This window comes from Gopherus flavomarginatus, chromosome 3 (genome assembly GCF_025201925.1).
Source record: "Gopherus flavomarginatus isolate rGopFla2 chromosome 3, rGopFla2.mat.asm, whole genome shotgun sequence".
Taxonomy (NCBI): Eukaryota; Metazoa; Chordata; order Testudines; family Testudinidae; genus Gopherus; species Gopherus flavomarginatus.
The window spans coordinates 260,149,589-260,172,582 of record NC_066619.1 but is presented as its reverse complement, the minus strand read 5'-3'; the positions used below and the strand labels follow the sequence as shown (position 1 = coordinate 260,172,582).

General features: G+C 41.0%; 1 protein-coding gene across 2 annotated transcripts in view; it reads right to left on the bottom strand.

The window, feature by feature from the left end:
- The window catches only part of STK32B (serine/threonine kinase 32B), a 275,254-nt gene that overhangs the window by 86,845 nt on the left and 165,415 nt on the right, over nt 1-22,994 (bottom strand). The window lies entirely within an intron of this gene.

Genomic DNA, 22,994 nt, shown 5'->3' with positions numbered 1-22,994 from the left:
TACAAATGAATGGAAGCCATTAAATCAGGATCCAGGACCCCTGAGGTCCTGCTTCAAGCTCACAATAGAAATCCCATTACAGCTGCAAAAAGCATACTAAGTCAGACATTGAACTGTGCCTATTCCTTGTGCTGCTTCCAAACCATTCGCTATGTAGTGATTAGCAGTGCTACCGTATTCACCAGTTTCCATAAGAGGGGAAGTTCATTCCATCTACCCTCTTTGCTTAGTGTGAATTGGTTACTAGTCAGCATCTCCTTGTCAGGGGCTGCTCTAGACATTTCGCCGCCCCAAGCACGGCGGCATGTCGCGGGGTGCACTCTGCCGGTCGCCAGTCCCGCGGCTCCGGTGGACCTCTGCTGGTCCCGTGGCTCCACCGAAGCCTCAGGACCAGCGGACCCTCTGCAGGCATGCCACCGAAGGCTGCCTGCCTGCCTGCCGCCCTCCCGGCGACCGGCAGAGCACCCCCGTGGCATGCCGCTCCAAGCACGTGCTTGGCATGCTGGGGCCTGGAGCCACCCCTGCTCCTTGTAAAGAGCAGATTGATCCAAGCAGCTCGATTGTCATAATCAGGCATAGGACAGAAGAAAAGAGGTATGTGTGTAAGCTTTTCTTGCTTACCATTGCCTGTAAAACCATTTCTGCCTCCCTTTGTTCTCTGGATATTAGAGTGTGTCAGACTGGTGTTGCCTTAAGAATATAAATACAATCAAAATAGAAAATACCCTACCAAGATTCCAAATAAGAAATTAACTTCTGCTATGAAATCTAGAGCAACTGGAATCCCCACTGTAAAGATATTCATTCCGTAGAGAGCATACCATGTTGCTCACATTATACTGATCAAGCTCAACCAAGGTAGGATTCAAGGCCCACTAAGTCAGTGGAATAGCTCAAATTGACCTTGAGGGGCTTAGCTTCACGTCCTTAATGTCTCCACTGCTCTTTCCTTTCTTTTGCTCACATTGGAGAGTGGGGTAGGAGCCACCTTTTACACCAAGAAGTCAGCTACTGACAGGAGCAGAACAATTGGATTTACAATCCGAACTCTAGGGTGCTGGAAAGCATCCATTCAAATAAACGAAGTTAAAAAAACCCAAAAAAAATGGTGCATCTTAATTGCCTTTTTTTCTTGTTTGCGTGCAGTTTATTGTTGATGACCCAAAAAACTTTTCTTCAGGAAATCAATCAGATGGTGTTAGAATGGTAAAGGTTGGCATGGTGGTCTATGTAAAGCCTGGTTTTGAATCTCTGCCCTTGTCTCTTGTTTCTTGGGCTGGAAGGATCGCAAAGGCAGCATGCTGAACCACTGAGGAGTGGGAAAGCTTTATCCAGATGGAATGTTGTCTTTTCCCCTTTAAGAACACAAGAACAGCCATAGTGAGTCAGATCAAAGGTCTATCCAGCCCAGTATCCTGTCTTTTGACAGTGGCCAATGCCAGGTGCCCTGGAGTGAATGAATGGAACAGGTGATCCATCCCCTGTCGCCCATTCCCAGCTTCTGGCAAAACTGAGACTAGGGTTTTTAGCTGAAAGAAGATTATGGCAGGAATCAAGGAGAATAGATAGATATAATGTTCTTGGACTTTAACAAGTTTAAAGTCTTTTCCAGCAGGCTATGAAGGATACTAACTAGTCATAAAATGAGAGGTTACATTCTGGTGTGGACTAGATTAACTGGGAGAAATAAAAGTAGGAATAAGTGGCCAATCTTCAACATGGAAGAAAGCTAATTATGAAGGGCTCCAAAGACCTGTTTTGGGATCAGAGGTGCATAACTTCCTAAATGTCAGGGTGGTTAAGCACTGGAATAAATTGCCTAGGAAGGTTGTGGAATCTCCATCATTGGAGTTTTTTAAGAGAAAGTTAGACAAACACCTGTCAGGGATGGTCTAGATAATACTTAGTCCTGCCATGAGTGCAGGGGACTGGACTAGATGACCTCTTGACCCCTTCCAGTCCTATGATTCTATGATAATATTTATTAATGAATTGATCTGATAAAATTTCCAGATGATTTAATCTAGAGAGGACTGTGAGGAACTCCAGAAGGACCCAGTAAAGCTTGGTGATTGGGCAATACAATGGCAGATTGTAATGGGGGCTACTCACTTCTTGAGTGCCTCCTGCTGGTGTGTGTGGTACTGCAGTCCTTTTTCTGCTCCTGGTGCCCCTGTCGGCTGTCAACCTTGCTTAGCAGGTCTTCTGTGGCTCAGCCTTTTGGCTGGGTCACACAATCAAAACAAACTCCTTCTGAGTAGCAAACAGCAAAAAAACCTCTATCTGCCCTCAGCAGGGTCTTCAGCCCCAGTTCTGGGCCCTTTAAATTCAGCCTTTTGCTTGGGCTTCCAAATGACCCTTTATCCCCTTCTTGGGGCTTACAACACTTCACCAGTGAGGGAACCTGGAACTGCCCACTACTCCGGATTCCAACCCAGGGAGCCTATACACAGCAGCCATGTACTGCTCACTTTGATTCATTGCTGCTATTTCCCTGGCCCTTTTCTCAGCTGTCCCTTTTATCTTCACGCCTCACCTCCGTGCTGAAGTCTTCAGGTCCTCTCTCAGTCAGTTTAAGTAAATGCAGCCAGAACAAAACTCTGGCTATCCCTGAGGCTCCTTTGGCCAGACAGGAACACCCTTCCTTGCCCCTCTGGTCCCAGCCAGGAACTGAACTGCTAAGGCCCTGCAGCAACTTTTATCTGAACTAGGCTCTGATTGGCCTCTCTAGGCAGGCCTGAGAGGCCCACCTTTGTTGCTCCTTTTCTAGGTGTAATAGGACCATGGAGTCTCCTGTAGGGAGTCAGAAAGACCAGGTCCACCCCATCATATAGAAGAAATTGAGAGTAGACAATTCAAGATAAAATACATTGGAAGGATCAGTTTGAACTACGCATACACATTAATGGTTTCTCAATGATTCATTCTAGAGAGAGACCTGGTGTCACTGTGTGCAGCTAAATGAAAATATCTGCTTATTTGGCTGCCATTACATATTGAGCCAGCTCGTATTAAAAAAAGAGATAAAGAATCATACTGAAAAAATTGTAATGCCATAATATAAATCAAATGGTATGATATAAATATTGATATAAATATATATATAATATATCACATATAATATCATATTATATATTATATATAATAAATAATATAAATATATAATAGTATGATACAAATATAAATAAAATCCCCAAAAGGACATGAAAGAAATAGAGAAGGTCCAGAGAAGAGCGAAGCAAATAAAGCCATGGAAAAACTTGCCATGAGAAGACATTAAACAGACTAGGACTATTTAACTTGCACAAGAGATTTGTACAAGGCAACATGTTGGGGTAAATAAAATAAGAAATGGTGCAGAGAAGGTCAATAGCACACTCCTGTTTATTCTTATAATTCAAGGACACAGTGATACCAAATGAAATCGAAAGAAAACACATTTTATATACAAGGATGTAAATATTTTTGCACATTTTTAATTAACCGGTGAAACTCATTGCCACAAGACATAATTGAGACAAAAAGCTCAGTAAGATTAAGAAAAGGGTCAGATATTTCCACGAATAATAGAATATCAGCTAGAGCTCCATTAGCTAAGATAAATATAAGCACCTTAGGAAAGCACTTCTATGATCAGCACAGCTGCTGGCTCTTCTTAGTTTGTTGAAACCCATTGCTAATAATGTTGTTTTTCAGCCTGAGGGAACTGAAGAACTAACATTGGCCATCTGTTTTCTCCTGCTTTCATATTCTACAGCAACCATGCAATTACCACAGTCTTGGTTGCTACCATTTTCCACTTTGTTTATAATTTCCTACTCATGCCATAATTTCCCTTCTACTTTGTCAAATTACTTTTTTCCATAGAACAGAATGATTTTAGGTGGTAGCTGTCCCTTGCTAACCTAGGCTATTTTCTGATATTCCTGTAGAAGATCTCCACACCTGCACTTACAAACAGTTCAGACTGTCCATTATCTCATGTTTAAGGATTGCCATCCCTTTCCTGGGCTCCAGCAAAAATCCAGGAGGTATTATTTTAGTTTCCTGTCTGATGATCTCTCATTCTTTTCCCTGGAACTTCCTGCAAGATTTTCTCAATGACATTTCCAGTCTCCCAAGCACTGGAAATCTAGGTGATCCCTACGAAGATGGGTCTAAGCTAGATCAAATTGTATCTGACAGATGTTTTAACAGCACATGTTAATAGAGCATCAGATTCTGAAGACTTATACCACGGTTGTATCAGCACTGCTAACACAAACCTTGGTTTTTATGGTGATTATATATTAGCTCTGAATGGACAATGAAAGCAAGTGGTGGGATTCAGCTTTTCACTAAACTGGGACAGACTTACAAAGCAAAATCCAGTGCACACAATATTATGAAACAAAGTCCTAGCTTTTATGGGTCATTAAGGATCACATTTTCAAAAGTGGACTTTAATTTTAATTGTCTCCATTTTGGTTACCCAAGTTAAGGCACTTACATGCCAAGGGTGCTAAGCACCAACTATTCCAACTAAAGACAATGTGAACTGTGGTTTCTCAGTATCTCTGGTTGCCTCAGGTTGGAAGCTCAAAATTGGAGCACTCATAATTAAAGGCAAGTTTTGAAAATTTGGCCTTAAGTTCCCAAGGCCGCAGCTGGAATCTGCAGGAACCAGAATTAGAATTTATGAATTCCTTATCTGTGGATGTGTATCCAAACCACTAGGCCAAACTTCTAAGAACAGCTTCCCTCTGGCAAGTCTCTTTTCTCAGGCCATTCTAGAATGCTGCTCTTGTTCAAAGGGCAAAGTCTAACATACTAGTAAGGAGACAACATACGTTCTATGCAGACTCCCCCTGGAAGCCAGTCTGAGTACCCAGGCCTGGTTGGGACTTGGTAGGTGAGCAGAAAGCAAAGGGAGAGGGCCCTTTCATCATATACCTGGCTAGAAGCACCTTCTGAGTTGCTCTGTGAAACATACTCTTGCCCAATGATTGGAGTAGGCTCAACAGCCCCGTGCAGTGAGGGGAAGGCAGAAACAACTCACTTATACATTCCCATTGGCCTGCCCACACACTGCATCCTGTGCACCCAGAGCTGAGTTCCACACTGCACACAAGGTCCTTACTCCTGCACAAGTCTATTGGTTCCAGCCCCCACACTTAACAATGGAACTGCACTGTCTTGTTCTCAAGTGGCCTATGCACTTGTACAAGAGGGGGCTGGGTTTGCACCTAAAGAATAGTCAAAGAGTAATTTCATTAAAGGAATTTAGATCAAAAATTGAACTTGCATTTTGAAGATTATTTTTTGCATTCTTAGAGCAGGTGATCACTGCCTGTAATGTAATTGTTTGGCCTCCTACCCAACCCCTACTCCTAATTGCTAACATTTAGAAGTTTGCAATTTTAAATAGCAAGACACAGTCTATGGAATTTTTGATGGATGAACTTTTCAGAATGGTTTTTCTGAAGCAGGCTCACTGTGTGTGTTCAGCTCCTACAGCGACCTGACACTAAGTGGTCTTAAGATTTACACAATAAGGGCCTGATCCAAAGCCCATTAGAGTTAATGGAAAGACTCCTACTGGCTTTAGCAGGCATTGTTTCAGGCCTAACCAAGCTCTGTTATATTCAGGGCAGCATCTAAACACCACACATACTCACAGAAAAGTTAGAGAAAAACATTAATATTGTTGCTGGAAAGTTGCAGCATAACACTACTGTATTCTTAAAATTCAGAATGATTAACACACAAGAACCCCAAAACAGAGAAAAACAAAAGCACGCTACTCCCTAAATCAAAGATTCACAATTCATCCCACATTACTCTAGGATAGCTGCCTGCTGCTAGGCCCTGATCACATGCTTCTTTAGAGAGCCCCCGGCTGGCAAGCTATTAGAATTTAAAGTGATAGATCACAATTTTAACACAATTTTCAATAAACATTAATTTTTTTTTTTTTTTTTTAGTGCTGACATGTAATCAATGAAAATAAACCCATGCTGCTAATTTAACAATGGGTCATATGGGACAAACAGAGAAAAACCAAGACAGAATTCACTGTACATTAAAAGTACAGCCAAATCTCTTTCTATTTGCTTAACTATACAGCTAGTCTCTTCTATTAATATTTTCCTCTTTCAGTAGAAGTCCATCGAAGTAATTCTTACTGTGTCACCTAGGAGAAAGACAAAATTACAGAGAAACATCCTGTCATCAAACTTTTAATCTATAAGATGCCTCATGATCTCTTTGTCAGATCCTGTATATTTCCAGTTTGTTAAAATATTCCCCATAGCAATGGCCAATCATGTGCACAAATTGTAGTTTAGGATATGGAGAACACTGTACAAAGAGCAGCTGTCTGGAATGAATAATAGTACAAGATGATGTCTAGACGTTAGCTGCTACCATAAAAAAAAAAACAAAAGCACAGGTAAAAAAAATGAATTATGGATGATAAATTCAAGCCATGCAAGGACAATTCAAATAACCTAATCCTGGTGAGTATCTGATCCACTCAAAAAATAAATTATTCCAGATTAGCTCTTCTCTACCGGTTTGATGCAGCACACAGAATACCTGACCGGATCTTTTTATTATTTTACATTGAGTTACATCAAGATATATTGCACATTCACCTGCCCTAGCATAAGGGCTAATCTGATGTGGGTAGTTCAGGACAAGTTTAATAAAGATTAATATTACCTGTGTGACATTTGTTAACAACCATAAAATAATAGCAATGAGTTGGGAAATGGAAGTTTCACCTTACCATTACCTGAGAGCACTCAGGTGATCCCCACCAGGTGGGGATCTACTGGGGTGTTGTTAAACTAGTTTCTACTGACTTCAGAAAGGACTATGAATGGGTTCTGATGTTCACATTTGGGTTCAGGGGCTTGGCACTGTGCTTTACTTGTATTTGGTATTGATATTCAGAAATAACAGGAATTTTAAATCACACATCCGAGGAAAACAGATTACAAAATGCATTGTGGTTCTGACACTGTACATCAGATGAAGCCTGAGAGGTGGGATACATCACTATTCACCGGCTATAATAAAGCTAAGACAGGACTTTAGCCAGATGGGTATTCTCTCTGGATGGGCAACACAATAATGGCCCAGTGTGGTGAGTGATCTCAGCTGTGTTGAGAAAGCATTGCACTGTCAAGGTTCCATGACCAGCATGGATCTCCCTGAAGAACACACTATAGTGAAAACAACTATGTTCCTTTCCTCAGAAGCCTGTAGTTCAATCACCTTTTTCTCACTCCTACTCCCCACAAGATTCTTCCCAGCAACTAGAACTGCCCAATGGCATTAAGCAAGCATCACAGCAAAAGTATTAAATAAAAAGTGCTCCAGCGCACACCCTATCTGAGCGGAAATGGCCGCCACTGCAGCCCAACCAGACCTCTGACTAGCAGTCCATGTTCCCTCTATATTAATCCTGCTCATTACTGACTGCCAAAGGCTGTCTGTCTGTAACTAAGTCCTTCAGAGCCATTAATTTCTGTATTTATTAATAGTGTGATATGATGATATGCCCCTTTAAGGCTACCATAGTGTTGAATCCTGATAACTTCAGCAATGCTGGAAATCTTAGTCCAGTACACAAAATATTAGATTGCTAGAGAAATTGAAGCTCTTTCTTTGCAGAGAAAGAGCTAGCAACTTGTAGGGGGTTGTGTGCATGTGCATATGTACCTCGATGTACTTCCAGAAGACAATACATGTGGTACCCAAATAAACCTAATATTTAGGTTCTGAAACAGACTTTAAAATAGGATGAAACAAAGGGAGAAGTTGGTAATCCAATCCCTGGTATCGTTAAGGATTAGTTCAGATGTAGGTCTATTTAAACCTGTGCTAATTATATTGACAATCAGAGGCAAGTGCTACAGATGATTACCTGTAGGATAACCTTCTGATGAACTGAGCTATTTATCCTGCAGAATATGTTTTTAAAATATTTCTCTCTCCAATGAGGTGAAAATCCTAGCACAGTTGATATCCGTTAATTCTGCTTGAATTTTAAAAAAGGACTCTTTTTCACCATGGTATCAACGCATAAGTATCATTTAAGAAGCAAAGGATGCAAGAACTTGCTTAATCAACCTAGCCACTTCCAGCGGCATTGTCTGGAGGCTGTTATGCACAAAAGGTTTGAAATAATTCACAGTATCTCATTCTTATCCAAAATGTCAGAAAGCCTAACATTAATTGGGGCCAAATTTGGCCCAATGAAGTTTAAGTTTTATACAGTTCTTCCCACCCCTCCCTGAAAAATTTACATTTCAGACCTAAAATAATTGAAAGCATCTCTTCAGTGACTCTGAGCTAGAATGGTAGTTTCACAGCTATTTAAGAGAGAAACACTTTCAGAAACAAGCTTTTCATATCAACTTTCCAGACTCTGTTCAGCTACTTGAGTGAAATGGTGTTGTATACCATAGAAAAGTGTATTGTACTGTACTGTATAATTGGACAGGTATCACTGGTAGTAAAAAAGATTAATCTTTTTTTCCCTCCTATAAGAACTTTTGGGTCAATAAACATTCTAAATCCAAAGATGGTCTGTTTCAACCATCATACAGTAACTCCTCACTTAACAGTGTAGTTAAGTTCCTGAAAAATGCGACTTCAAGCGAAATGATGTTAAGCGAATCCAATTTCCCCATAAGAATTAATGTAAATAGGGTTAGGTTCCAGGGAAATTTTTTCACCAGACAAAAGACTATATTTTAGGGAAACACACACACACACAAACACACACACACGCACACTGTACGTTTTAAACAAACAATTTAATACTGTACATAGCGATGATGATTGTGAAGCTTGGTTGAGGTGAAGTCAGAGGGTGGAAGAAGGTGGGATATTTCCCAGGGAATGCCTAACTGCTAAATGATGAAGTAGCTTTTGGGTGAGCCCTCAAGGGTTAACACATTGTTGTTAATGTAGCCTCACACCCTACAAGGCAGCACAAATGGAGGGAGGGGAGACAGCATGGCAGACAGAGACACACACCCTGTGTGAGAGAGAGAGATGCAAGTTGCCCCTTTAAGTAGGCTAACCCCACTCTAAGTACACTGTCTTCTTAAGTAGATCAGAAAGTTGAGACAGCAGCTGCTCCCAGGAAGCTCCTTCTGTCCTGAGCCCTGTCACGTCACCGCCCACCCCCCGCCATGGAGATGAGGTAAGTGGGGTGCAGGAGCAGGGGGGAGGGGGACACCCTGACATTAGTCCCCCTTCCTCTCCCTCCCCCCTGCACAGCAAGCAGGAGGCTCCTGGAAGCAGCTCCAAGGCAGAGAGCAGGAGCAGCACATGGCGATGCGGGGAGGAATTGCTGGCAATCAATAACCTGTTGGGCGGATGCCACACAGGGAACATAGGGGACTGGGGAGCTGATTGGGGGGCTGCCGGTCTGCCCTGGTTCCAAGCCCCCACCAGCTAGCTCCAACGGGCTGCTCTTCCTGCAAGCAGTGGACAAAGAAGGCAGCTGCCAAATGACGTTAGAAGGGAGCACTGCACAACTTTAAATGAGCATGTCCTCTAATTGATCAGCCACACAACAACAAAACAACGCTAACCAGGATGATTTTAAGTGAGGAGTTACTGTATATTATTCATTTTATATTGTTCAAATCCTGTAGCCATCACTGAGGCAAATTTTCCATTCTTAAGTCTGGACATTAATGGACAGTTTACCTTAATGAAAAGTGAATAAAGATTTCAGGATCTGGAACATTTCTGAATAAATATCATACACTATCACCAAAAGTCTATAGATTTTACTCTAGATCCTGAATAAAATTTTAGTGTCACACTTTAGAAATGTATAAGACCATAGGTATTTTATGATGGTATTGTCCCACAAGTCACTCATGCAAATGTCTATTTATCTTTATTAGGGCTAGAGATTTTCCTCCCATTTATAGCATTCAGCATCTTTTCAGTAATTACTCCTTAGGCTATGGTGTAAAATGCAAAGCATTTTTTACTTCCATATTAATTAGCTGATAGGAAGCACTCATGAGACACTTTGGTCAGACTTCCATTGCCCCATCCGTGTTCACACTCATGTCTGATCTCTTTCTACCTAGCAAGAGGACCATTTCTGATTCACATACATAATGTAACCGTACTGAATGTTATCACAAAATGGTGAAGTAGTCTTTATGAGTCTGTTTAAGGATTCTGAAGTTCAGCAACTTTCTTTTTGTTTTTCTTTAAGGCTCTTCTTTTAAAAACAAATGAACAAACAACAACACATAGGCCTGAAGTCCAAAATATCTATGATCTACACTTCTTCTAAATGACCAGTGAGTGTATTACAGATCATGACAACATTTGTGCACTATATTTGGCCTTGCCTACTCTCCATTATTTTGGGAAATCACCCACCATTGCACTGTAAAAGCAACACGGGAGCACTGCACAGGGCACCAGTATTTTTAGCATGGTAACCTGAGCAAAGTTAGTAGTAACAATGCTGATACTCCATCAGCATTACAGTTAACATGCTGCTACCTCCAGTAGAGCTGATACCAGTGATAAGGAAATGATGGGAGATTTACATTGACTTCAATGAGCTTTGGAACTGGCCCATCTGCGGGCTTAATGTAACCCCACTTCATGAAACCCTCATCTTTACCCAGTATTTACATGTGATAGGAACCAATTTTCAAGCTCCTTTACTTTTACAAAAATTCAAGTCAGCTAAAAAGTACCTCCTAAAACCCACACCAATGTACAAATATCTTAATTGGAACAAATTCAAACAAATATCTTTAGCTATTTCTCTCTCATCTTTATTTGGGAAGATGTGGCCTAGTTAAACACTTTCAATTCTCTAATTTCATCAATAGGTGGCAGTAGTGATATCTACAGTTGTAAAGTATGCATAGTGGTCACCCTTAAAAACTTATTGATTTTGCCTTAAAGAAACAGATAAACTTATTTCATTACAAAGCAATGGCCATTTTTAAAGGGTGACCACTGTACTTGGTCTTTCCCACAAGCACAGATCAGCACTATTCTGTTATTCTTCATTGGGCTGGTACTGTAACATCAGCTGAATTTACTTACATAGATTCTAGCACAGTACTAAAACCTGACTGAATACAGAGATTCTGTCATTGTATTGTATTTCTATATTTGTTTGCAGATCCAATATGATTTTATTGCAGATTTGTTTAAACTTTGCATCATAGCAGTGAAAACAGATACAGATTGCAATGCAACATGACACCAGCCCCATGAAAGTTTTCTAATACTACAAGAGCTTGGTCCAGCAAAGAGGTGACACGCACATAGGGTGACCAGACAGCAAATGTGAAAAATCTGGATGGGGTGGGGGGCAATAGGAGCCTATATAAGAAAAAGACCCCAAAATCGGGACTGTCCCTATAAAATCAGGACATCTGGTCACCCTAGAGCACAACCACAGGATGCTGCTGAGCACCGTCAGCTCCCACTGTGTTCAATGGGCGTTGAGGATGCTCACCACCCAGGAGGAGTTCTCAACAGCTCACAGGGAGGCATTGGGCAGGTTCCAACATTGCTAGTACTAATAAGCTGACCAAGCAATGAAAGATTGAATTCTCCAATATGGGCTGAATGGCTCTGTGGGGAGGAGTTCCCTAGAGTTCACTCTGATTGTTGTGTTAGACATCTTGGTCTCTGACAGGATCTACAAAGCAGGTGTACAAAATCAGCTAGCTATTATGTACCAAGATTTTTAAGAACATAAGAACAACCATACCAGGTCAGACCAATGGTCAATCTAGCCCAGTATCCTGTCTTCTGATAGTGGCCAATGCCAGATGCATCAGAGAATGAACAGAACATTTCATCATCAAGTGATCTAGCCCCTGTGCCCATTCCCAGCTTCTGGCAAACAGAGCCTAGGGACACTTCAGAGCATGGTTTTGCATCCCTGCCCAACCAGGCTAATAGCCATTAATAGACCTATCCTCCATAAACTTATCTAGCCCTTTTTTGCATCCTGTTATAGATTTTCAAAAGCAAATATGAATTTTGAATGCCTCCATTTTTGACTGCCCAACTCAAGACATCTAAAAAGATATCGGTACCTAATTTTCATAAAGCACTGTGTATCCACCGAATGAGAAGCAGGCCCTTTATGCTTTATCAGGTTGGGCACCCAAAAATGGGAGTGACCCAAACTTCTAGTCATTTTAGAAAATCTTGGCCATTCTCTAAGAAACATTTTCTATGGAGCATTAATGCATGCTGCACTTAATACTGAATGCAAAGATAAGATTTTTAACACCATAAAAGTTGGGACACTTACTGATAGATCCCACAGTCCCATGATACTGCTTCCTTGTACAAGTACATTATAAATGGATCTTAGTTTACAGAATGGCTGGTCCCTAGCAGAGTATGCCTTATGCTAATTCCTGCAATGCATAATTCATCATTCCAATAAAAGGTGACTGATCAGCCACTTTAGCTAGGTTGTAAACATCAGTCATGATATGTCTGTTTCATTCAGATATGCCCACTAGGTTATAATCAGACAGGACAATTTTTTTTTAAACTTTTCTTTTTAAAAAAAAAATCTGTGCATGGAAAAAAACTGCAAGGATTCTGCTCAATTTTGGAGAGATTTTCTAGGGTTTTATTGAAGGACTTTTTACAGTTTTTGAAGAGAATTTTGAAATGCATTACAATGGCCTCTGACTCATAGCCTGAATCAAGTTAGTATAGGGTTCTTGAACCTTTAAAATGCCATGAGAAGGTATAAAACATTAGCATAGTAAAGCACTGGTTTGCAATCTCTTGGCTCATCTACATTGCAGTGCTAAAGCTTCTTCTAGATTTTGAAGTCAGAAGGGACCATGTGACCATCTAGTCTGACCTCCTGCATAACACAGGCCATTCAATTTTACCCAGGAATTACCTGCTGTGAAAGAAATTATTCTTTTCTAGGTGAAAACTATCAAGCCCAATAACTTGCAGGTGAACTAGAGTTTACCTTTAATCTTGATTTAAAGATTCCAAATGTTGACGAATTTACTATTTCCCTTATTCCTAATTATATTTTAATCCCTTGTGGAAGCATGTCCACATTACAATAGTACTAGAAGAGGCTCAGAAGTAGATCAGCAGAGCTTTGGCAGAGCTGTAGGAAGAAAGCTTTACAAATATCTGGCTATACAGCCAGCACTGAACAAAACACAGCCAACATTTTTTTGTTTGTAGAAAAACATGCTACTAAAGAAACAATGCAAAATAAACTCCACAGATAATCAAAGTCTAAGATTAGAAGAACACATAAGAGTTGCAAAGAATCAGCACATATCAATTCAAATACTGATCTAATCACAGTTGATGCTGCTGTAATCTTTTCAGCTTCCTAGCTTCAACTGTTTCTGGGATGTTCACCATATGTGAGTACAGATTCATATTCCTTGAGTGAATCACTCGTTGAGAACACACATAGTCTCTAATAACCATAGGAAACATAGTTCACTGGAACCAGATAATCTTCTCCAATGCCAACTTATCAGATCCAGCAGAAATCAATACCTATCACACAGAGTTGCTTCTGACATCAGAGCTGATGTAGTATTTCTGAAGACTAAGAATAAAGTTGCTACCAAAGCAGATGAAGAGATCAGCAATGTCCCATCAACAAACATACAAGTATCACTGGCTCCTTCTAGGTACAAAGGGGACAAAGTGGGCCAGGTCCTGTTCTCAATTATACCTGTGGAAATGCATATACAAGCGTAACAGAGAACAGAATTTGATCCCATGAATTTTGTCCTGCATAAGTGGTCTAAAAGAAGAGCATAAGGAGCTCATCATTATTGACAACTTTATCAATTAGGAAAAAGCTCAGTCTGGAAAATGTGTGCAGAATGCATGTATGTGTTTGGCTTCCTGCCAAGAAGGCCCTATTTCCTGAACTGTCAAGTTTCACCCTAGATACAGTCATCTGTTGAGTCTCAAAGAGCCTAACTGACATGGAAGGATAACGTCACGAAGAGACGTGTTGTTTGAAAAGACATCTCTATTGCTATATTTTAGTTGAAACTCAGGAACAAAGATACCATCTAACAATTGAAATGAGTGACTAAGGATTTTTGGGGGGCAGACAATGATTCTGACTGAGACTGCGTTTCTTTTCAAGGAGATAATTATTCTAGTCTGATATGTAAAATATTTCTGTGTGAAACACAGAGATAGGTATTGCTTAATAATTCTATTTCTTCAGTGTTAGATCTTCTAAAATGTAACTTTTTGACATGAAATCTTCCTCCCCAAATCAAGTAATAATTAGTCATGATACAGACTAAGATAAAACGTTATGGCTAGAAAAGCACATCTTTGTCCATATAGTCATAAGTTTTAGCTTCATGTGCACAGCCCTTTTATGGGAGATGGGGAAATGGGCTACAATTTTAATTAATGTGGAACTCTGTGAGAGTCTGGATCTGTGGGTAGGTTTGTGTAGGAGAGTTGAAAGAGCACCCTACACGGAAAATTCTGCAGGGTTAGTGCCTAAAGTTAAAACTAGGCAGAGCTGCAGAGCTTTATAGCTGAAACACTTAAAGCCAGAATTATAGATGACTAAATCAGTTAATTAGCACAATAGCTTGCAAGTGTGACATTCCTGAAGATAACTTTTTACCCAAGCCTGTCCCGCTAAAAGAACTATATTATTAACAGTCATTGAGTTTCTTTCAGAAGAGGGGCCTGTTGTTCCTTGAGTAAACATGTTGATCAGGTCTTCTTCATGGAGGGCAATCTCTCAATGTCTGCAGTAAACAACTTGAGAAGCAATGTACCAAATCTAGGAGTGCATTTCTCACATCAGTACCTCCTCCATGAATACCTAAGAGAGAAAATTTCCCCTGACAGTGCTTCCTTCTTCTCTGTATTAAGTCCTACATAGAATATGCATGAAAAGGACTAGATGGGAATTTTTCAAAGGTACAGATTAAGGCTGTGTGAATTGTTCAATATGAACTGCAAAACTATTCAAAACCAGCTTGGCCTTGAGTTAAAACAACTCTGTTCATCTGTTCAAATTTTATTCATGCCCATGATGGTGAAGGGCATCTGAAAGTGAGTAGGCACAGTTACTCCTGCCCCATCCAACTTCCCCCTCCGTTCCCTGTCCTCTGATGGCCCCCCCCGGGACCCCTGCCATATCCACCCCTCCCTATCCCCTGATCGCCCCCAGACCAAGGGTCTGTTGCCGTTACAAGTGGGGGCTTGTCCAGGATTTCAAATAGGAAGTCTCTGAAGCTCGGGACACGCTCCCTCAGCTAGGGGAAGTATGTAAACCACACACCTCCTGGGTGAAGTGTTCTGTCCCATCTAGTGGCAACGAGATGAGAGTTAAATGAATTTGCTCTACAGCCTTAGCTAAGAGACAGTTGGCTTTTAGCTCATGTGGTAGAGGCTCCAGAGGTCCCAGGTTCTAGCCTGCCCACAGGTGACCGGGTCTGTTGGTGTTACATTTGCACAATCTGGAACATGCTGACACTATCTAGGGGGACTCTCATTCAGAATCAGAAACATTTAACTACAGTGCTGCTTCATGAGGGAAAACTACATGACTGTTAGAATTGAAATTAATGGAGGACATTGAAATATTTGAAAGCTGCCACGTAGGGAATTCCCAGAAGGCAAATGAGAATAAAGGGGAAATAAAAAAGGAGTCAACAAAGGCACTTCAAAGAGAGAACTCTTGAAAAAAAAATACAAAATCAATCACATTTAGCACATAAAGCTCTCTGAGTCAATCAATAGCATGACTCAATATTGTGACTCTCCCCTTCTCTCTCACTCTCCATACATCTAGCTAAGTCAGAAGTTACACAGTTCATGCCAAGCTCATCTGGACTCTCACAAAACTATCTTAGAATCTGCTGAAAACATTTGTGAGTGAAGGACAAGATGGTTCTGTGCTATAATAGTGGGTGCTTGTGAAATACATTTTCTATCTACAGTAAGACAGTATGCAATGTTGTTATAGCCGTGTTGGTCCCAGGTTATTAGAGAGACAAGGTGGGTGAGGTAATATCTTTTATTGGCCCAACTTCTGTTGGTGAGAGAGACAAGAAGCGTCTAAGAAGAGCTCTGTGTAAGCTGCAAAACTTGTCTCTCTCACCATCAGAAATTGGGCCAATAAAAGATATTATCTCACCCACCTTGTCTCTCTACAGTAAGATAGCTCAATAGACAAAAGAATTCCTGCAATGACAAAAATTCCACAAAAATCTGCATTTTCTTATCTTTGCTTATTGCCAGTCTGACAGTATTAAAAAAAGCTTTCACTGTAAAGAAATCCTCAAGAGAAATGATAGGAAACCCCAAAGAGGCACTCACAGTAGCTGCAGAGTAAGGTAATGCATTTTTCACCTACTAAAACTGAGACATGAGATATGTGCAAATGGCCCATCTGTTGCTGTTGGGTCTAGTTTATTCATGCTGTATCCTTATCAAACCACTTAAACTTTTTTATGTCTTCATCAAAAATACAAACCAGACTAATTTAAGAATAATTAATGCAAAACTGCTCCTTTACCCATTATTGGACAGAATGAGCCCATATGCAGGAGATCAGAAGAGGTGCACATAGGACAGTTCAATGGCAGAGTTGACCCGAGCTTGCACTCTGTAAAAGAATATAGCAGTGACCACTGGTGTGGATGGTCTTTTTCCTCCCAGAGGTATGCATGGAGCACCTCAGGACACCTCACAGAATCCGATAAGTGATACAGACTCAATTGATAAAGTCAGCAATTGTATATACTCTAGAAATCTAGACTTCAATATTATTTCCCAATGAACTTTGTTAAAGGGAGGTAAGACATGGTGAATCCTAAGATAACAAAGGGTTTGAGGTTGCTTTACAGCTTCAAAATAAATGACTGATGATAACTAATAATAAAACTAGAACTCATTCTCATAGGTGAAAACGCAATTCAAATGGTAAAAGTTATGATTTCTGAATATGAGTAATTTCTTATTCCTTTATAAGGTATCATTTGAGATTAAATGTTTTTATGCCAAGAATTACATTCTTTTCTATCAATACTGGGCTTACAAATGCTCAGTATTTTTTCTGTACTTTGTTGTCTGCATGGTGTTCATTTTCTTGATGATTTGATATATCATCTAATTTTCTTCTCTTATATGAGATTTTTATTCAGGTTCCACATTTTTCCTTTGGAAAGAATGCAAACTTGCACTTAATTCAAAAGCTCAATAAAAAGAATCAAACCAAGAATGGAGAAATACACATGAAGATAATTCAGGGAACAGGCATATACGAATAATAACCACACATGGGATATCTTTTCCTGTTCTGTCTACTTCAAGATGCTATTACATTTCTTGTTCATTAGCTTGTTTTTGCCAGCAAGAAAAACTCTAGTATAGGCTGCAATCTGACATGTTCTGTCATTTACATACATTACTTTTGAACATGCCCTGGTAGAACTCAAAGTTGGACTGTTTTAGTTCCTTCCACATCTGAACTTCAGTGAAGAAAAAATGGTCCTTATTTCCACCTGCCCTATCTTATCTACCACTTACACTTTATGTGGATAATTTTATACAGGAATCACTACTTGGGAATTTATAATCTTGGCATATTATTTTTGGAGCCATAAGTAAAAGTCTATATAAAAAGCAGAAGTTGTAAAGGCATAGAAATGTTACCTAACTCTACAGAATTGTTGGTATAATCACTCTCTGAATGGGTCATCAGCAGGGTAGAACTTGTGAACTTTTGCATTGCAGCATAGATCTTTGCCATTTGAACTAAAAGAATAACTCCTGAAGTTAGTAGCAGCGGTAAGCTGTTATCTGGTAGTGGAGCAGCCACAAGAGGGAGACAACACACACTTTGCTAGTTGTGACACTGGCAGCTATATAACCTCACTACCACCCCTGATCTCCTCACTACCACTCATGATCATAATAGATTTGCTCTTTCCTGTCAAAGTGGAACTTTCAGCAGTGCCAATCAAAATGGTGAGGACCATAAAATCACGAGATGGGTAGGCGAGAGAAAACAAATGCATCACAAACAAAAATCGTGGCAGATTGACCATTTTGAGCTTTACACTATTATACTGCTGGAAGGGTATTGTAATTTTCTTTCCAGATATCTGTCATATCCAGTCTCAGTCTTCACACTGTGAAACTGCCAAGTGATGATAAAATTGTAAGGACAACACAGTTAACTGAGGGCCATAAAATCCACTTACTCCTAATAAGAGAGAAAAAATGTAATTCTACCAACACGGCATGTGTTACAAGGAAAACATCTATAGAATCATGGCGCTACCATTCCTCAGAGCTAAGCCTCTATCTGCAAAAGCATCCTGGATTCAACTCTTCAAGTAAACACGGTAAGAAATAGCTGGCTGAAAATACGCAGCCCAAGTTATTCAGACTGAAAATGTGTAGCATATTAGCCAACTGCTGGTGGGTTTTGTTAAAATCTATGAGCAGCAAAGCTTATGAGGGGAGGGAAGGTGTGTTGGTCATGTCTGAAATAATAATAAGAACATAAGAATGGCCATACTGGGTCAGACCAAAGGTCTATACAGCCCAGTATCCTGTCTACTGACAGTGGCCAATGCCAGGTGCCCCAGAGAGAATGAACCTAACAGGTAATGATCAAGTGATCTCTTTCCTGCCATCCATCTCCACCCTCTGACAAACAGAGGCTAGGGACACCATTCCTTACCCATCCTGGCTAACAGCCATTAATGGACTTAAATTCATGGAGTTTATCTAGTTGTCTTTTAAACCCTGTTATAGGTCTAGCCTTCACAACCTCCTCAGGCAAGGAGTTCCACAGATTGACTGTCCGCTGTGTGAAGAAGAACTTTCTTTTATTTGTTTTAAACCTGTTGCCCATTAATTTCATTTGGTGGCCCGTAGTTCTTATATTATGGGAACAAGTAAATAACTTTTCCTTATTCACTTTCTTCACACCACTCATGATTTTATATACCTCTTTCATATCCTCTCCTAGTCTCCTCTTTTCCAAGCTGAAAACTTCTAGCCTCCTTAATCTCTCCTCATATGGGACCCGTTCCAAACCCCTAATCATTTTAGTTGCCCTTTTCTGAACCTTTTCTAATCTCAGTATATCTTTTTTGAGATGAGAAGTCCACATCTGTATGCAGTATTCAAGATGTGGGCATACCATGGATTTATACAAGGACAATAAGATATTCTCCGTCTTATTCTCTCTATCCCTTTTTTAATGATTCCTTACATCTTGCTTGCTTTTATGACTGCCACTGCACACTGCATAGACGTCTTCGGAGAACTATGCACGATGACTCCAAGATCTCTTTCCTGATTAGATGTAGTTAAATTAGCTGCCGTCATATTGTATGTATAGTTGGAGTTATTTTTTCCAATGTGCATTACTTTACATTTATCCACATTAAATTTCATTTGCCATTTTGTTGCCCAATCACTTAGTTTTGTGAGATCTTTTTGAAGTTCTTCACAGTCTGCTTTGGTCTTAACTATCTTGAGCAGTTTAGAATTCCTGCAACATTCATCCAAATTTAACCTGCAAGAAAATCACTAGCTACAAAACTTAATTCAATTTTGTTTTGTGTGGTTGCCTTAATACAGAATAAGCCCTCTACTCCTGCCCGAGCTTAGACTGGAGAAGTAAACTGGATTAAGTTTAGAAGTGTGAGCAACAAGGGTGATGTTGTGGTGGGAGTCTGCTATAGACCACCAGACTAGGGGGATCAGGTGGACGAGGGCTTTCTTCGGGCAGCTAACAGAAGTTACTAGATCGCAGGCCCTGGTTCTCATGGGAGACTTTAATCACCCTGATATCTGCTGGGAGAGCAATACAGCAGTGCACAGACAATCCAGGAAGTTTTTGGAACATGTAGGGGACAATTTCCTGGTGCAAGTGCTGGAAGAACCAACTGGGGCAGAGCTCTTCTTGACCTGCTGCTCACAAACTGGGAAGAATTAGTAGGGGAAGCAAAAGTGGATGGGAACCTGGGAGGCAGTGACCACGAGATGGTCGAGTTCAGGATCCTGACAAAAGGAAGAAAGGAGAGCAGCAGAATACGGATGCTGGCCTTCAGAAAAGCAGACTTTGACTCCCTCAGGGAACTGATGGGCAGGATCCCCTGGGAGAATAACATGAGAGGCAAAGGAGTCCAGGAGAGCTGGCTGTATTTTAAGGAATCCTTATTGAGGTTGCAGGAACAAACCATCCTGATGTGTAGAAAGAATAGTAAATATGGCAGGCGACCAGCTTGGCTTAACAGTGAAATCCTTGCTGATCTTAAACACAAAAAAGAAGCTTACAAGAAGTGGAAGTTTGGACAAATGACCAGGGAGGAGTATAAAAATATTGCTCAGGCATGCAAGAGTGAAATCAGGAAGGACAAATCACACTTGGAGTTGCAGCTAGCAAGAGATGTTAAGACTAACAAGAAGGGTTTCTTCAGGTACATTAGCAACAAGAAGAAAATCAAGGAAAGCGTGGGCCCCTTACTGAATGAGAGAGGCAACCTAGTGACAGAGGATGTGGAAAAAGCTAATGTACTCAATGCTTTCTTTTGCCTCTGTCTTCATGAACAAGGTCAGCTCCAAGATTGCTGCACTGGGCAGCATGGCATGGGCAGGTGGTGACCAGCCCTCTGTGGAGAAAGAAGTGGTTTGGGACTTTTTAGAAAAGCTAGATGAGCACAAATCCATGGGGCCGGATGCGCTGCATTCAAGGGTGCTAAAGGAGTTGGTGGATGTGATTGCAGAGCCATTGGCCATTATCTTTGAAAAATCATGGAGATCGGGGGAGGTCATGGATGACTGGAAAAAGCCTAATGTAGTGCCCATCTTTAAAAAAGGGAAGAAGGAAGATCTGGGGAGCTACAGGCCAGTCAGCCTCACCTCAGTCCCTGGAAAAATCATGGAGCAGGTCCTCAAGAAATCAATTCTGAAGCACTTAGAGGAGAGGAAAGTGATCAGGAACAGTCAGCATGGATTCACCAAGGGCAAGTCATGCCTGACTAACCTAATTGCCTTCTATGAGGAGATAACTGGGTTTGTGGATGAGGGGAAAGCAGTGGATTCCTTGACTTCAGCAAAGCTTTTGATATGGTCTCCCACAGTATTCTTCCCAGCAAGTTAAAGAAGTATGGGCTGGATGAATGGACTATAAGGTGGATACAAAGCTGGCTAGATCATCGGGCTCAATGGGTAGTGATCAACAGCGCCATGTCTAGTTTGCAGCCGGTTTCAAGCAGAATGCCCCAAGGGTTGGTTCTGGGGCCGGTTTTGTTCAATATCTTCATTAATGATCTGGAGGATGGCGTGGACTGCACTCTCAGTAAGTTTGCAGAGGACACTAAACTGGAAGGAGTGGTAGATATGCTGGAGGGTAGGGATAGGATACAGAGGGACTTAGACAAATTAGAGGATTGGGCCAAAAGAAACCTGATGAGGTTCAACAAGGACAAGTGCAGAGTCCTGCACTTAGGATGGAAGAATCCCATGCACTGCTACAGATAAGAACCGAATGGCTAGACAACAGTTCTGCAGAAAAGGCCCTAGGGGTTACAGTGGACAAGAAGCTGGATATGACTCAGTGTGTCCTTGTTGCCAAGCAGGCTAACAGCATTATGGGCTGTATAAGTAGGGGTACTGTCAGCAAACAGAGAGACGTGATCATTCCTCTCTATTTGACATTGGTGAGGCCTCACCTGGAGTACTGTGTCCAATTTTGGGCCCCACACTACAAGAAGGATGTGGAAAAATTGGAAAGAGTCCAGTGGAGGGCAACAAAAATTATTAGGGGGCTGGAATGCATGACTTATGAGGAGAGGCTGAGGGACCTGGGATTGTTTAGTCTGCAGAAGAGAAGAATGAGGGGGGATTTGATTGCTGCTTTCAACTACCTGAAAGGGGGTTCCAAAGAGGATGGATCTAAACTGTTCTCAGTGGTACCAGATGAGAGAACAAGGAGTAATGGTCTCAAGTTGCAGTGGGGGAGGTTTAGGTTGGATATTAGGAAAAACTATTTCACTAGGAGAGTGGTGAAGCATTGGAATGGGTTACCTAGGGAGGTGGTGGAATCTCCTTCCTTAGAGGTTTTTAAGATCAGGCTTGACAAAGCCCTTGCTGGGATGATTTAGTTGGGGATTGGTCCTACTTTGAGCAGGGGGTTTGACTAGATGACCTCCTGAGGTCCCTTCCAACGCTGATAGTCTATGATTTTAAGTATCCTACCAGCTGGAATAGATACGATATGATTCCGCCCTCTTCATGTTGAGTCAGAACGTCCTTGTAATCAGCTCTCTCATACAACAGCACAAGGGAGTACTAGTGGGTGGACAGGATGACAGGTCTCAATTAATTTGTTTAGAAGAACCTATTTATATTGATTACTGTCAACCCCGTTGCATGAACAGTTTCAGTTTGGCCTCTGGAATTCAGATGAAACAATTACAGTGACACATGAGGCCAGCTTCTCTTTCCACTTACACTGATGTAAACCAAGAGGAAACCTACTGAATTCAGTAGAATTACACCACGGTAAACCCAATGTAAGTTAGAGCAGAATCAGGCCCAGGATTTTTTTCTTCCACAGTTTGCTATTATTACCATCACAAGGGAACCCACCTCCATGCTCAAATTAGATTTAGAAATATTCAGGAAATATTGAGAGATACCTGATGTGTGGCATGCTTGACAAAGAGTGATCATTAACACTGACTAGTACTGTGACTCTTTAAATAGTTTAAGAGGCGGCAAACTAACAGATCATTGCAGCATAGAAAATGCCACAGAGAGGGAAAGAACACAGAGTCTGTAATTTCTTCCACTCTGTTCCTTTCTATTGCTTTTATATTACTCCATGTACATTTCTAGCAGTCTGGAAACTGACAGCTAATCCCCATCATCAGTCACTGTGATGCTCTTTGCTTTTTTCCCCCCTTCTGACA